Source organism: Nelumbo lutea, chromosome 3 (assembly GCF_056320005.1).
Source record: "Nelumbo lutea isolate HS-2025 chromosome 3, American lotus-T2T, whole genome shotgun sequence".
Classification (NCBI taxonomy): domain Eukaryota; kingdom Viridiplantae; phylum Streptophyta; class Magnoliopsida; order Proteales; family Nelumbonaceae; genus Nelumbo; species Nelumbo lutea.
This window is the reverse complement of record NC_142686.1, coordinates 35,528,996-35,540,669: the sequence shown is the minus strand read 5'-3', so window position 1 is coordinate 35,540,669 and position 11,674 is coordinate 35,528,996. Positions and strand designations below refer to the sequence as shown.

Below are 11,674 nucleotides of genomic sequence, written 5' to 3'. Positions count from 1 at the left end.
TAATTCTTTAATACTATTTAATGTCCTATTACCATCTGAATTCGGTTTGAATCCAATATAAATATGACAACTAAGATTCAGTTCAAATTCAAAAATAAATTAATCAAATTTGGATTTACTTATCTCCAGTCCATTTCATTTCATTTGCAACCCAAATCATCAATGTCCTTATTGTTAGACAATAAAAACCTGTTTACTGAATTCCCCTACCAGCTTACGCATTTTAGGTTGTGTGATTCTCCTTAGATATAGTATAAAAGTCTATTTAATCACCTGGTCTAGTGTTTAATCCTTGTTACACCAACAATAATTAATTAAATTTTAACACAAAACTTGTGTGTTCATGTGCTTATTTACATTTCAAGCCCAATCAACTGCTATGTGAAGGGACATGTTAGCTAGAAAACAAAAAGCCTATTATTTAGAGAATTCACCTAACAAAACAATTTAAGCTTTTAGCTAGGTTGGTTGTCTTTATATTTGATATTTGATAGATGCATCTCAAGTACTAGTCAAAATGAACACGAAACCGAAAGATACATGCAATAACATGTTTAAACACGTTATCTCACATTCAATTATGACTCAAGACGAGCTGCTACCAACGTTGCAGGTGATTTATTTATAAAAATAAATAAATAAATAAATAAAACAATAAAACGTTGTATGAGATTAACTGATTAGTGTTGCCTGTTGGCTCTTGGCTGTTGCAGCTGCTATACATATACGAGAATCATCACACATTACGTAATCGACCCACCTCACCCTCAACCTCACATGGAGAAGTTGGGTACACGTCACCTGTTACGTCAACCTCACTATGGGCCGAGTTGCGTTTCACGACCCAAAACTTTTCAGTGCCTCCGAATGAACAGAAGCTTAAGCCCACATCCTGGGTCCAAAATGCAATCATTCATCTAAAGTGCACCAGAACCGGACCCAAAACTTTTCAGTTTCTCGAATAAATGAAGTCCACGACAACCATGGATTGACATAAATGTAATACAACTCACGAGCCCATGAACTAATGTCATAAAAAGGATTAAAAGGTAGCCACTGGTACTGGTAGCAAACTAGCAATTGGTATCGTCTCATGATAATGAAAGCCAAAATTGGGTCTGGGGTCCATCAGCCCACCACCAGTCCACTACCAATAATACATATTTTAGTCTACCCAAAATTTAATAAATGGCAGTGACCTTGTTCCCCAGACAACGCCGTTCACAAGTTTCTGTTTTTTATTTTTGGATCCATCCATCCATTCAGACATTTTCATTTTACATTATAAATACTCTCAACGTTGGCTGAAACTGAAATCCAACGAGTCAACAATCCAGTGAAAAGTGAGAGAGAGAAAAGGAGAGTGATGGATCTACTGAAGCCAAGCGCTGCTAATTCCTCTCCGCTAACCCCGCTAGGCTTTCTCGAAAGAACAGCTACCGTCTACGGCGACTGCGTTTCTGTTGTCTACAACGATCTCTCCTACACCTGGTCTCAGACCCATCGCCGGTGCCTGCAACTCGCTTCATCCCTCACGTCTCTCGGCATCAAGAGAGGCGACGTGGTCTCTGTCGTGGCCCCCAATGTCCCAGCCATGTACGAGCTCCACTTCGCCGTCCCCATGGCCGGCGCCATCCTCAACACCATCAATACCCGCCTGGATGCTCGGACCATCTCCATCCTCCTCCGTCACGCCGAGTCCAAGCTCGTCTTCGTCGACGTCCTCTGTCGCTCCCTTGTCCTCGATGCCATCTCCTTGCTCCCACCCGCCACTCAAAGCCCTCTTCTCTTCTTCATCACAGAGGAAGCAAACGAAATGGTAGCCGTTGACGACGACCGGACTTACGAAGGCCTGATCAAGAAGGGTGACCCCAGCTTCAAATGGGTCCGGCCGGAGAACGAGTGGGCCCCGATGATATTAAACTATACCTCTGGTACCACCTCGGCTCCTAAGGGGGTCGTCCACTGCCACCGGGGAATTTTCATCGTCACCCTTAATTCTTTGATCGACTGGTCTGTGCCGAAACAGCCCATCTACTTGTGGACCCTACCAATGTTCCACGCCAATGGCTGGACCTTCCCTTGGGGCATGGCAGCTGTGGGTGGGACCAACATCTGTCTCCGTAGGTTTGATGCTGCGGCAATCTACCGTGCGATTCACAAGCATGGGGTGACCCACATGTGTGGTGCACCGGTTGTGCTCAACATGTTAGCCAACGCACCTAACGTCCAGCCACTCCCACGACCCGTCCATATTCTAACGGCTGGAGCGCCGCCCCCTTCCGCCGTTCTGCTCAGGACAGAGTCGCTGGGCTTTATAGTGAGTCACGGCTTCGGGATGACCGAGACAGGTGGAATCGTTATTTCATGCGCTTGGAAATCCAAGTGGAATCGGTTACCGGCAACTGAGAGGGCGAGGTTAAAGGCGAGACAAGGGGTGAGGACTATTGGGATGACCGAGATAGACGTAATAAATCCCAAGTCGGGAGAGAGTGTGAGACGAGACGGGTCGTCCATCGGTGAGATCGTTTTGCGTGGTGGGTGTCTTATGTTGGGTTATTTGAAGGAGCCAGCCGCGACGTCCGTCGCCCTAAGTGACAAAGGCTGGTTCTTCACCGGCGACGTGGGTGTGATGTACCCAGATGGGTACGTGCAGATCAAAGACCGATCGAAGGATGTGATCATAAGCGGAGGTGAGAACTTGAGCAGCGTGGAGGTGGAATCGGTTCTATACACGAACCCAGCTGTGAACGAAGCGGCAGTGGTGGCTCGGCCGGACGAGTTCTGGGGTGAGACTCCTTGTGCTTTCGTGAGTTTGATGAAGTCGTCGACACAGAAGCCGTCGGAGAAGGAAATTGTGGAGTACTGTCGGGCTCGGTTGCCGCACTACATGGCTCCTAAAATTGTTGTGATCATGGACGAGCTTCCCAAGACTTCGACGGGGAAGATTCAGAAGTTTGTTCTTAGGGACATGGCGAAGGGATTGAACTCGTCCCAGCAATTGAGCCGGATATAAGCTTATTGTGAATGAGCTCGAATCCAGTGAACGGGGAGCGTGCACGTCGCCCCTTTCAAATCTAACAATTCTGTTAATTAAATTCGATTCACGCTCCCGTTATTCAACGTTGGGAAGAGACAAAATCACCAATAAAAAGCCTTTTTTTTTTAAAGACACAGACCCTCCTACTTTGTTTTGCGACAAAGTCCCCTCATTTGAAATTTGCCGTTGCAATATTTGTAATCCCCATACTATCCTTGTACCTGTAATCTTCCCTGACCTTTTCTTTTGTCTTGACGTTGTTGGCGAGTGGAGAAGTAATCGGGTAACCTGTAAGTGGGGTTGATTGATTTGTGCGGTAATCAGAACTAACTTGTAAATTATTGAAGCATGATTATAGTTTTCATATCCATTCAAGAAGGTTACTTAAAATCGATTGATCACGATGTTTTTTTAGCAGTCACAAGTTAGTTAGAAAATGGAGAACTCAACTACGCAATTCAAAGAAAACAGAGAACGGTAAAGGTAGAACAAAAGGGGAAATTTATTGTAGAATTGTAGATATAGTGGGGACTGAAAAATAAAGAAAAGATATGGAAAAGAAAAACAAAAAAAACAATGACAGAAGATACCAGCCGTCGGAAGGGATTAAAATCTCCACTTGCTCACACAGTACAAGCCTACAAATACCAGTTCGAGTCCAGGGTTGCCTATAAATATCAGTTCTTAGACGAGGTTTTTTCATCCAGCATTTCTCTGCAGAACTCTCGTTCTTCCATACACAGGAGCTTCCTCTCCTTACATAAAAACCATCTTTCGTTCTTCACACACATCTGATTTTCTTTGCAAAACGCCAATTATTATGGCTATAGAGATTGAGATAGGGAAGATAGGGAAGATGAGAAATGGGTTTCCTTGGTCCTTTCATTTTGTAGAGTTGGGAGAGAAAAAGAATGAGAAAGGACGGTGAGGGAGGGGAAAAGAAAAGCAAAAAGGGAAAGCAATAGGTTAAATAGGTTTTAAGAGAAAAATGGCAAAAGAAAAGAAAATAAAAACATTTTAGTGAAGTATTAGTAATTTAACATATTTCGTCATCTGATTTAATGGTCAAGGGGATCTTTGTTTCACGGTCATAGTACAGGTCATAGTACAGGAGAGTTTTTGTCGCAAAACAAAGTACAAGGGGTCTTTGTCACAAAACCTATAGTATAGAGAGGTTTTTGTCGCAAAACAAAGTACAAGGAGCCTTTGTCACAAAACTCATAGTACAGGGGAGCCTTTGTAATTTACCCTTTTTTTTCTCTCATTTGTTGGAATCTGTTATTAGCACCCATGGGTGCATGAATGCACCCCCCAATGAAAGACGACCACGTCGTCATCTGGGCGAAATCAAGCTAACGTTAATAGGCATTTGAACATTAGTAAAATGAATCTGGTTGAACCAAATAGAAAAAGACAAAAGAAACTTAAAATCATTGATTCTTTTGAATTATTTAGGATTGGGATGTGAGAATTCGTTCTTACTCCTCCCATTTTCTCCTCGGAGCCCTAACACAGAAAGCAATCCATCAGCGGTTTCACTGCATAACCGACGTCTGTGAATAAGGAATCCACCGACAATAAGAAATCAACCGGCAATAAGCATGTTTGTCTTCTTTATATTCTTCTTCTTCTTCTCTTCCTCCTCCCCTGCAAATTTAATTTTTTTTTGCTTTTTAATACATCTGAATTTGGCATTACCCCTAAACTCCTTCCTCTTTAAACCAAACATCCACATCCCCAAGTCGATGCGATGCTACCCTGATCGAATGCAGCCTATCGAAACCCCACAAACATAACTGGATCCAATTCTCTGTTGCTTTGGTGCTCTTTGTCTAATGCAGAAGAATTGAATTCCTTGTCCGTTCAGTTCTATGAAATTTACTACACTGCTTTGAGAACTAAAAACCTGGAATTTAGACTACAAAAATGAAATTGTAAAGCAATTCTCTTACTAGAATTCCAATACTGAATGCTATTTGAGTTCATCTCACTGTAAAAATTTCAAAATGATTTTTATATTCTTAATGCATGGTCGTTCATCGTACTTTGAGTTATGCTTGCACAAGTTTTTTATGAAACTAATACAACATTTTACCTTAACCTTAGAATTACAAAAAACAAAAAAAAACATGTCGATCTGCTATCCTTGAGGAGTTCCAAGGAAGAACTTCAGCACCACCTCAAACCAAGCTTTATTACTTTATGATACAAATTTGTTGCAAGTAAAAAAATAAAACTTTAATTTTTTTTACTCTTAAACTTAAAATTGGTTACAAAGTGTAGAGTTAACTGTTCTATTTTTGAAACTTTGATACTGATGATTCGTTTATGAGAAAAAGGGGTTCAGATACCGCCAATTTTAGAAGCATTCACTAACAACAAAAAAATAATAGTATAATGAAGTGATATCGGCATTAATCGAAACCCCCTGGCAATTTCTTGCATTGAGGAACACCAGAGTTTTGAATCCATCATCGTACAATCCGTTGACGGAGATGACAACAGCGGAGACAATATGCGCTATCCGGTGGCAAACAAAGCTGTAGTCCTTGATGTTGTCCGCGTGGCTTTCACGTTCACGGACGTCCTGCCGATGGATGCTTCTAGGTTAGGGCTTGGTGGGGGAGAATCGAAAATGGGAGGAAGACCGAAAAACCCCATGTAATTAAAATGTTTATAACTTTTTAAGTATTTTTTTATCCTTTTATGCCTAGTTCGACGCCGACGTTGTGCATTCGTTCAATGCATCCATGCGTGCATAGTACGCCGACTCTTTGAATTCCCTTTCCCCATTTCCATTTTCACCCAAGCCCGAGCCCAAGAGCAAGAGACCACCGGCAGCAATTCCAACAAGCTCTGAAGGCATGGAGTCAACTGGCAATAAGAATAAGCCGAATCCCTTCTTCTCATTCTCCTTCCAACCCTATATTATTCCTCTTTGTTAATGTTTTCCTCCTTTCTCTTCTTCTAGCAACAGACCACCGGCGGCGATTTCATTGTTTCACCGAACTCCAACAGCATGTAGTCAACCGGCGGTAAACATCCTTTCTTCTCCTTTTTCTTTCAACCCTGTGATTCATCTTCATTAATATCTTCTTCCTTTTCTTTTGGCAGGAGACCACCGGCAATGATTTCATTGTTTCACCAAGCTCCGACAGCGATTGCCGTCCAATTCTGATGGCATGTCACCTAGTGGGAGGTTGGTGCCGTCAAGCTCAAAGAGACAATTGTGCCTCCGAGTTTTTGCATGTTATGTCAGCTATGATGAACCCAAACGATATTGAATGGAAAACGGAAAGAACCTGATTTTCCCTTGAAGGGGTACAAGTGTTTCTTGTATATCTGTTCCCAGCGAAGAAGTTGGTGCCATATGGAGATTTCATTGGTGCCTTTTACTTTCGAGCTTCTCACAGTTTCTCCGATGATGTTATTATCAAGCAAAATCCAATTTGCTCCTATTGTATTAGTCGACATGCTTAATACCAGAGGTGCCATTCAATCACTGGAGTAGGATGACAAGACAAGCTCGGTTCGAATTGGAGCGAGGGAAACCGGAGAGATGAGGTTGTTTGCATCAAAAGAAACCAAAAGTTTGTTTAATTGATGGTGAAGAGGTGCATTTACGTTCGAGGAGCACATAGTTGTGATTCAAGTTCCATGGCCTACTTCTGTGTTATCTACAATTGATTACCAGTTTTAGAATCTGAGATGGGGATCGGATCCACAAAAAAATGGATGTTTTTTGAAAGCCACAAAAAATGGATTAATGTTTGATTTTTATTGAACTAAATTTATGCAATGTGAATAGTAGTAAAGTGTGCTCTGTTATTTATTGTCTATCTTGTGCATCGAACAGTAAATTATATTCATTTTTCACAAATGACCAACTATGGTATTGAGAAAACCTGGTAACCAATGTAAATGAAGAATTAGTATGATAAGCGTGGAAACCTTTCTTGATCTTCTAGGGCTACCTTATACAACAGCCATGACGGTTAAATTTAATTGTATACACAGAAGGTGGGAGGGAACTAGGCCATATAAATCATAGCTCTTAAAGGATATTCTTTGTAATGAGATCATGAAGTTGAATGTGGGAACTCGGTGAAACAGTGAAATCGCCGCCGGTAGTCTCCTACCGGAAGAAGAGGAAGGAGGAAGATATTAAGGAAGAGGAATAACAGGGTTGGAAGGGGAAGGAGAAGAAGAAATGCTTACTGCCAATTGACTCTATGTCGTCAGAGCTTGGTGAGTTTATGTGGAAATTTATGCATGGTTCCCTCCCCATTGATGAGGTGGTTAAGAGAGTCTAGTTTCAAAATGTTGTTGTGTGATAACCATCATGTAGAATTTTTCAACCATATCATTGTCAAAAGGGGTTATGACAATGAAGATATGGAGCAAAGTTTGGGGCTATGGAAAAAAAACAACTGAAAAACTCAAATGATCCACCTTTACTCTAAACCAAACTTAAATAATACCCTTACTAGATTCTAACCATTAGTCCCCTCTGCCTCCCCCCACCCTTAGTAAACAAAATTAGAAGAATCAGCAAGATTCTACACCTTATGCATATAAGAAGTGTATTAGAAAATTTCCTGATGTTATCGAAAACCAACACAGTACTAACTTCCACATCTAACCCTAGTAATTCGCTGTTAATCTAATTACATATTTGGTAAATTATTTCCATTAAAAATTGGCTGGGGCAAGTATACCCCACCCCCATCATTAAAAAAAACCAATATTCTCTCATTCCGTCACCTCCTTTTTTTAGTTAGTTGAAGAGGAAAGGGGAAGAGAATTAAGAAGGAAAGATGGGGAGAATTTGTATGAGGCCTTTGGTGAGAGGAGAGACCCTTGCCCTATCGAAACCGGATTCAGTCAGTGCAATCCCCCCATTTGAACAGTTTTTATAGCCTTCCATTGGGAATTTCTTCCCATTAAATAAAACACTGAAGTATGGAGATTGATGATGTGCAATTCGTTCGGTCCTATCTGTCGGTTACCTTGCCTCTGACGAAATTGGAGGTGCCTGAAACAAGGAAGAAAATGCAAACTTCCGGGGGGAAATCCGATTGGAACACTCCGAAGCTCAAGTTAGTGCTCTTGAGAAGGCAAAGGGAATGAGGGATTTCAAGACCAGAAAGCACAAGAATCACATACCTCCTTCTTTGGGGGAAGGGGGCATTTTATAATCACCAAGGTACACTCACTCCCATACCTCTACCAAATCGAGCATCATCACTTCCGCCAGATCGAATGTCATCATCTCTGTCAGACGGCAGTTCGGGTGTCATAACCTCTGCCAGTTGCCAGTTCGGGGGTCATAACCGCCACTTTCTTCCTTGTCAGGGCCGTCTCTACCATGTCTGAGATGGCGGTGGCAGGTGGCCATTGGAGGGTGGCTGTCATGTGTCGGACCCCTAATCAGTCAGGTGCACCGCCTTCGTGTACAGGCTTCCGAGGCGTCAGTTACGGTTGTACAATCAAGCGACTTGGAGCCGAAGTGGTGTGCGAGGTGAAGTCTTGAGTTCGGATAGAAGTGTGGCCCGAACTATCCCGGGGTGGGTCAGCTCGGGTTTTTGCCCTTTCGCTCCTTGTAAGGCTCAGGACATCCAAGGGAGAGCTCGGGTTCTTCCTTGGGGAGCTCGGGTCGTGGGTTCCTTTTTTGGGGGAGCTTGGGACTCCTTTTCTCGGAGCTCGGGTTGTGGGCCCGCTATCGTGCTGAGCTGGCGCTTCTGCTAGGTCACTCTCGGTTGCTTCCACGTGTCGCGTGGCCAAGGGGTCGGGCCAAATCTCCCTCCATCAATTGCCTCCCACTACCCATGCCCGGGGTCCTGACCCAATGTGGGGAGTTCATGGGATGACGGGTGGATTTGCCTCGTGACGCTTTTGCCTTGGTTTGGAGCTTCTCCGGTCTGACCTACTTGTGTTTTTGGCCCGATCAAGGTCGGCTTGGTTCGACCAGGGGTTAATCCCGGGTTGCGTGTAGCTCACGCGCGGACGCCAAACGATTTTAAAATTTTGAACATCGAAAATGCGCACTAAACTGACTTCTCCTCGAGGGGCGCACAGTCGGTTTTGAGGGGAGCCGTTGGATGGTTTTGATCTTGGTCGTTGATGCGTGAGTACAGTGGCTATAAATAGTGGGGGGACCCTGGTCACTTTCCTTCGTCATTCTTCAGCATTCATTTCTTGAGCTCACGTCCAAGGCTATTAGCTCGCGCCATTCTTCGTAGTCCGGTAGCTTTTCCCCGGTGAGTCCTCAGCCTTCTTTTTGATTCAATGTCTAGCTCGGGTAGTTTAGATAGTCTTCTAGGGGGGTCAGATGTTGGTTCTACAAACCGAGCTGCTGCCCCTGACAGCCTTAGTGAGTCCAAGGCGGGGCCTGAGGTACAGCTCGAGGAAGAGCTCGAGTTCGAGCCCGTAGGCCGAGTCACCTCGGTGTCGAGGTCGGGTGCCAAATAAGTTCGAGTCTTCCACTATGATGCCCGAGAGACTTTGGTCCCTTATCGCTCAGTATAACCTGCCCAAGGAGTATACTTATATTTTACGCTCGAGCGACTTTCCTTGGGAGCATGGTTTGGGCGAGATCGTGATATTCTGGGAGCAACTTGTTGCTGGGTTGAGGTCATGAATCACTTTGGCGTTACTGTTGGTCAAATCCACCCGAACTCCATTCGTAACCTTGTTGGGACCATCTCCCTTTGTTGCGAGCACTACCTTCCATTGGACCTAGGCGTAGGCGGGCCTACTACTTGTCTCCTCGTCCGAGGTTCAAGCTTTTGCACGATCTTCCGAATATGGTCCCAACATGGAAGTGGGACTACTTCGTGGTTCGAAGTGCTACGGGGTGGCCATTTCCTACCAAGTGGAGATTGGTTGTTCCTGATGCCGGTGCCACGTTAGATGAAGAAACGGTGAAAGGCCTCCAGGACTGGGCTCGGCTTGGACTCAAATGCCAGGTCTACCTCACGAAGGCCAAGCTTATCCAGGCCAGTCTAAGTTCGGGTAGGTTTCTTGCTCAGAGGCTTGCTTTTACTTTGTTTTTTATTCTCGTCTTTTGATGTCGAGCTCTTTTTATAGGTGTTATGGAGGCAGAGAAGACTCAAGGTGCAAGCTTGTTTGATGGTATGAGGAGGAGGAAGTGAGCTGCTAAGCGGGTTCGTGCTGATCCTTCCCGGGTTGTGGAGCCTGAGGCACCGAGAATGGAGCCTCCTAGGGAGCCCGAGGTGGCCCCTCCAGTCCAGGAAGCGGCAGGGGTCCCCTATGCCGATACTGCTTATACCTGGGTTATGCCTTCAGGCTCGGGAAGTCAGGATGGGGCTGGGAGCGTGCTGACGTCGAGCTATGCTCTCCGAAAAAGTAAGAAGGCTATTTGCCCTGAGGAGGTTGCGGCGTGGGACGATCTTCCTCCGCAACACATAGGCACGCGTGTTGCTACTCACGCCATAGTGGTAAGTCGAAGTAGTTTTTTTTTTTTTTTTTTTTTTTTTTCGGGCTGATTTGTTCTTGTTTTGTCAGGTGAACTCCTCTATCCATGCTCTAACAATCTAGGCAGAGAGGAGCTTGAAGCGAGAGCAAGCTGCCGAAAAGGCTTCCCACGCTGCGCGATTCGAGCTAACGAGGTCTCGGAGGGACAACGAGGCCTTAGGATTGGTGGTGAAACACATGGTGGACCTAAAGATGGACCTGGAGCATCAGGTTGGGTACCTTCAGGATGATATCAGGGAGAAGAATGAGATCTTCTCTCAGGCCATCGAGGAGGCGAAGGTGAAGGCCGTTAACGATTACATCGCTTTGCCGCGCTTTGATGACATGATGGTAGGCTCGTACAGAAGGGGTTTCAAGTTGAGCCGATGGATGATAAGGAACACATACCCCGAGCTCGACATTAGTGCCATAACCACTTCGCGCATCACTCCGGAAATGGCTACTACAGCTGATGATGACACGGATTTCGAAGATGAAGCGGGACCTTTGGGTATTGTCGAAGTCCCTTCTGAAGGCGAGGAAGATGTACCTCCGGGCCTGTGAGCTTGTTGCCGTTGTTTTTTTTTTGGGATGAAGTGTAAGCAAGATTATTTTGCAATGAGTAGTCCCCCTTTTTTGGTTAAGTGTTGGGTAGTCATTTTCTCTTTTCGCCGAGCTGACTATGTTGCCGAACTGCTAAACTTAGGCCCCGAGGCGAGTTAACATAGTAAGGCTATACGCCCGATTTGTTCTCCGCCCGGGTTAGTTAACATAGGCTTAGAATTGGGCTCTAGGCCATGCACCTTGGGATCCATACTCGTGCAGCTTGCTTCGTTGATGAGGTGCCGAGGTCATCTTTAGCTCGGCATTCTGGCCCTTACGGTGCCGAGGTCCTTGTTAGTTCGGCATTCTGGCCCTTAGGCTCTGATAGTGGCTCATGGCCTACTATATTTGATAATTTATAAGTAATACCTCTCAAGTGCTCTCTTTACTTGGGAGGACCCTTCCCAGTTCGGCCCGAGTTTTCCAATGCCGAGCTTAGGTACCATGACCTTGCGAAGAACCAGGTCGCCGATGCGGAAGTTTCGTCTCTTAACTCTGGCGTTGTAGTACCGAGCTACCCTTTGCTGGTACGCCGCGGTCCTGACGTATGCGAGG

At 44.9% G+C, this 11,674-nt stretch overlaps 1 long non-coding RNA gene and 1 pseudogene across 2 annotated transcripts; both read left to right on the top strand.

Annotated features, from left to right (window-relative positions):
* The first annotated feature begins 941 nt into the window (after window positions 1-941).
* LOC148864213 (2-methylpropanoate--CoA ligase CCL4 pseudogene) lies at window positions 942-3,441 on the top strand (annotated as a pseudogene). The gene has a single exon (XR_016109100.1). The product of XR_016109100.1 is annotated as a 2-methylpropanoate--CoA ligase CCL4 pseudogene (transcript).
* Window positions 3,442-5,935: 2,494 nt separating this feature from the next.
* Window positions 5,936-6,877, top strand: LOC148864212 (uncharacterized). The gene is made up of 2 exons (XR_016109334.1): window positions 5,936-6,075; window positions 6,155-6,877. It is a non-coding gene; the product is annotated as an uncharacterized LOC148864212 (long non-coding RNA).
* The last annotated feature ends 4,797 nt before the right edge of the window (window positions 6,878-11,674 follow it).